This window comes from Meleagris gallopavo, chromosome 13, assembly GCF_000146605.3.
Source record: "Meleagris gallopavo isolate NT-WF06-2002-E0010 breed Aviagen turkey brand Nicholas breeding stock chromosome 13, Turkey_5.1, whole genome shotgun sequence".
In the NCBI taxonomy this organism is placed as follows: Eukaryota; Metazoa; Chordata; class Aves; order Galliformes; family Phasianidae; genus Meleagris; species Meleagris gallopavo.
Genome location: NC_015023.2, coordinates 14,640,193 through 14,645,712, shown reverse-complemented (window position 1 = coordinate 14,645,712; position 5,520 = coordinate 14,640,193).

Below are 5,520 nucleotides of genomic sequence, written 5' to 3'. Positions count from 1 at the left end.
ATACTTCCTCTTACAAAAAACAAACAATGAAAGAGAGGAGAAATTGCTAGCAGAAGCAAAATAAAATGGGTAGCAAAGCACATAGCATAGGTCTCCTAGGTAAGAATGATTTCTTAACTGATTTTTTTTTTTTTTCTCTGCAGCTTCCAGCACCAAGGGAAAGAACTCTGAGCTGGTTTTACAACAGCAGAACATTGTCTGGCTGAAGCATTATGACAGAAAGGTTTGTTGCAAGCTGCCAAATTAGGGACCACAATAATTACCTGTACCAAAGACTCTGAAGAATAGCTTCTGGGTAATGGAATTTGATAATACATGCTGTTCCTTTCATGCTGTGTGATACGGTATTGTCCTAGAACTGCTGGAACAATGGTAACAACTCCATGAAGCTTTCCTTCCATGTGCCAGCCATGCCAGCATGCAGAGCAGTGCCCATTCAGTGCATGCTTTCCTTTCCTTTTCTGTTATAGAATTTCTTGCTTCAAATTGCCTGCAGTAAAGCTTGGTTTTATCTGTCTTTCTCAATAATCATAGACCACTGCATGTAATAATCCTTTTATATTTTCTTTAATTAGGTTGTAAAATGTGACCAGTTCCTTTCTGAAATGTATATTTATCCAATTAAGAAATATATAACTACTAGTATTTATCCTTAATTATTTCATAGATACAAGGTAGGCATTTGCATTTTATTACGTGCCATCAATAAGTCAAGAAAACGTGGAATCAAGTTCAGAGTTCAGTTTCCTGCAATTACAGAAGTTTCACCTAGCCTAAAATTTGGCTCACTCATGCTAGGCACCCACAATTAAATAAATGTATTCTGGCCATGTTAAATGGTACTAGGTGAGGATGTGACAAATTCTTCAGTACGTCTTTACACTGCCAGACTGTTAAGAAAAATCCCCAAATACATAATGCCACTGTGACACTAATGATCACTAATGATACAATAATGGTCATTTCCTATTTCAACCTGAAGTGTGATCTTTCACTTCTGGGATCATAGATAGAACAAAGATTTACTTTCCCCATTAACAATATCAACAAGGGGTATTTTTGTAGTAGCAAGTGCCCTGGGGTAGACATGGTTACACTGAGAAAAAAACATATCTTCTTTCGTTAAGGAAAGTAGCATCAGCAATTCTGACAAAAGCATTTTGTCTTTTGTCGGAATTTACTTTATAAGTTGTGCTCATACCAGGAGGATTTTCAAATCGAGCAGCCTTTCTCCTTGGTTAATGTCTGAGTGACTGGGATTCAATGAATTCACTCTTCTGGTATAATGTGGGGAAATAAATGTTTCTGCCTAACAACAAGATGTTATGACACCAAAGAGATCGAAATAAATGCCATGGAACTCTGATACAAGATAAATTCCTGCTTGCAGAATAGAAGACCTTCGTTTTTTGAGTAACATCAGGAGATGTACTGGTAACAAATCAGTTCTGAGGTATGAATGATAGCCAGAGGGAAAGGTGAGAGGTTATCCCAGCATACCATAATAAGCAAAAACTAAACAAGTATAGAAGGAGAACAAAGAGGGATTAACCAAGGAGTAAACAGGGGTGGCACAACTGCTAAGGGAATTAGAAGAGCCAGATAGGCTGTAAACCCTGGAGTATTCAACCAGTGAGACAAAAGTGGAGGGAATTGGCACTAGGAAGTAGGAAATATGAGCTGTTGCATCTCTCTGAACCTGTGCACCTGGTTCTTAAGGTAGCCCACTCTTCCAAAAGTGTGAAATAAATTGTGATTAGGCAGAGAATTCTGCCTAAGCCTGGACTACGGAACATGCGGATTTCTCTCATTTAGTCATAATGACATCATACAGTTTTCCCAATAAGGACAGGGAACATGATAAAATCATGTCAAGTCATTTTATTGCTTCCCTCCACCCTAGAGGGGGAGTGCTCTACCACTAAAACAGCAAACCTTTGCTACAAGGCCTAGGTAAAAGGACTCAATAAACCCAAAGCAAGACCTTTCCTAGACACAACAGTTCAATTTAATTATATGATAAGAGTTATAAATAAAAACTTTTATGCTATGATATACTCTCATAAGTAATATGCTCAGTCCACTGGTCTAAGGCATTTTCACAATGGTGTAACTGAAAATATACTAAATAGAAATTTATGCAATTACTTTGTGTAAGTGGATCACCAACTTAAGTTCTTACAGCAGAAGTTTACCAGCTAAATTAAACAGGGAAGAAAAACATCTCCTGCAAGAGATTTTGCAGATAGACAAAAAAACAAAACAAACAACAAAAAAAAAACCAAAAAAAACCAAAAAAACAAACAGTTTTTGATTTCTTAGAGTGAGAGGCAAGTAGGAGACCAGTTACCCCAACACATGGAAGCTAACCTAGTTTTTACTCCCTGAACAAGAGTACCACTGGCAGTGCATTCTCTTGCTTTGAAAACAGACACATCCCCAAAAAAGCATAAGAATATTCTCATCTTGGTTCTTGCAAAGTAACAAAATAATTCAGCAGCACACTGTTTAGGCTCATATACTAAGCAGTGTCAGTCAGAGCTGTCTTAAACTCAGATTCTTAATAAATAAAGACAAGGAAAGAAGAAGAGGTTTGGCAAGGTAAACTAAATCTGCTGTAGCTTGCAAGATAACTTAATAGAAGACAGAATATGTAATGTTGTCTTACTGTAATTTAGTGAAACAGGCTGTGCAGTTTGCCGAGGAGTTCAGTCAAGAGCCAGATGACGATAATAAAATTGTAACACAGTCAGTAGAAATCTTTTGTCGCTTTTCAAATTGCTCATTAAAAATACTTCACTTCAAGAACATGGTTAATCAATCTCTTTCAGAAAAAAATACAGCCAAATCCACAGGGCAAGCAGACTGTCACCAAACATGAAGTTGTATATGCAGGTCTGAACCCAGACATCCTGCTGAGGCACAAAATCACGAGATTTCATGCTTAGATTCAGGGAAATCAGAAGTGGGACCCAACACTACCCCTTTCTTCTTAACTATGACATTTACTATATCATAAAACAGCATGAAAATTAATAGAAACAGTGTTTGATATTATGGCTGTTTACCATTAACATTAATCACAGACAACAGCCTGAAGACAAGACAGTTATTTGATGTAAGCATACTCATTTATGCTGGATAAGACTTCACTTGTCAGATATTTGCTTTTGCTGTGATATTAACAGTGCTCTTGTAAGACTGTATTTAAAATGTTTTCCTAGAGTCCATAGCATGATAAAATTATTGAATAACTCCTCTACTGGTAGGACTTCCTGCAGTCTTGCCATTTTACACCAACTGAGGTACAAATTTTTACCGTAGGCAATGAAAAGTGTGTTTTCCAATGTGTCATCTACACTTCAGATGCAAACAGGGATCTACAGTCATTAATGATTATCAGTTAATCCTTTCTGTACACACCAGTAGAAATGATGGCAGGTAAACTAAAGAATGAAGCTCAACGTCATCACCTGGACAACTGTAGTGGGGTCTCACATTATTAGACAATTTCAGTGAATTTCTAACTGCAGTGGGTATTTAGCAATGCTCAATTCAGTAACAATTCCTTGAATCACCATAGGATCCCACTGCACTGGTGAACAATATTCAGCATCACGATGCTTTCAAAAAATTATTACACACTTTGCTTTTATTAATTGCATCACTATGATGTGGCATTAGATCTAATGTTTAGCAACATGGATTCAATTTAAAAAAAAAGTATCCAATCTGAATAGAATAATGCAGTGCTAGGAAACTGTGTCACAATGACAATGCAGGAAACATACAGAAATGCTTTGAAGAGAGAAATGAATCTCAAAATGCTACTAAACCTAGTTTTAGAGGATGACAGGATTTGGTTAGAGATGAGGAAAACAACAACAACAACAACAAATGAATTAAAAAAAACCTTGAAAAATCCCAAATAAAAAATACAAATATTCTCCTAAGACTTTGGAAAATGTGGTTTCAGCAATTAATGATGATAAATGCTGAATGGAAGGGTAAAAGGCAGGCACTTACTGTGCTGCCTTATGAGAACATCAGTACTTGTAATTTACTTTTGAAAGGAAACTACATCAATATTTTCCAGCCACTTTCTACACAGGCTCCCAGTTCTTGCTTGCAACTTAGATTAAGTTTTAGTCTCTTCGCAAAACTTGTAATCCACAATTCTGGGTTCATTTCTTACTGAAAGAAACCAAAAACCACACACCTCTTTCTGAGCGTGTATCTGGGGAAAAGAAATACTGCCATGACTGTACCTCCATATACCTTTGCCTTTACAATGAATCTTCAAAACAAAGTCTCAAAATGTCTCAGGAGAACAAAGAGGCTTGATTTCTTCTCCCTGAACAGTATGGATGTTACTCTCTTCTGAGAGCTAGTGTAAGCTTTAGTTTTGTTTGGTGTGTAGATTTCTACTTTGACTCCTACAATGTAAAATAAGGAGATGTAAACACCCAAAATAAGTAAAATTAAAAAAAATCAGCAGGAATACCAACAGCCACCTACATCTGAAAGATATCTAAAATACAGAAGATAGCCTTCTGGCCTTTTTGATGGTGCATGTACAGAGCATAATGTTCCAATATGGGAGAGTGCCTTATAGCCTTCGCAATTTTGTGAATTAGACATTAATTTCTGCTTGTGTATTTGGAAACTCCAATTAATTAAGCATAACATATGCACACATAGCATGCTGTGCTTCCTGAAGATGGAAGCCACGAAGCAGCCAGAACTTAAAAACAGTCATAAAAAACATTATTACACTGTTCATTGACTGAGGTACTGGAAAGCGTTGGTATTCTTTTATCCATTTTAGTAAATCCAAATACACCATATTACTGACTAGCTTAATATCCTTTGATTTCCTGGCTGCATTGTGCTCCAAGTTCAAATGCACTATTTTAGACTCTGATAGCTAGCATTTTGTAAGTGTGTTATTTTATCACTCTCTTCTCCCCACATCTCCTTAAGTCGACCATTTACCAATGTTCTTAAGTGCATAATTGAGTCTCAGGACCTGCAGCTTAGAGGTAGATGTTCAAGGACTGAGAGCAAGGGTTAGACAGAGTGCACAAGAGAAGCAGCTTTTTCAGCCTTATCCATGCCTCCAGTGTGCAGCATATCCGAAATGCATTCCCAGGCATCAACCCTTTTTCTCCTGATACAGAATTTAATTACCTGAATTCATCTGTGAATTATATCCTAATTTATAAATGATCTAGCCCAGGCACCACAGTGAAGTTTCCTTTTTCAGTCAGATGACACCTAAAACATAAGCTTTAAGGTGCACAGGCTGCGGGTGCCCATATTTCACCAGACTCGCACTACCTTCAGGTGGCTTGGGTTGATAGCGTTCTCAACACCAGCAAAATTGAAAGTAGGGATGATAAAGGCCTCAATAGATTTGGACCTTGGACTAGTCAGCACTGAATGGAGCCAATCAAAACTCAGCAATTATCATATTTTGGTTGTACACAACTACCTCACCAGCCATCAGAGATGTGTCAA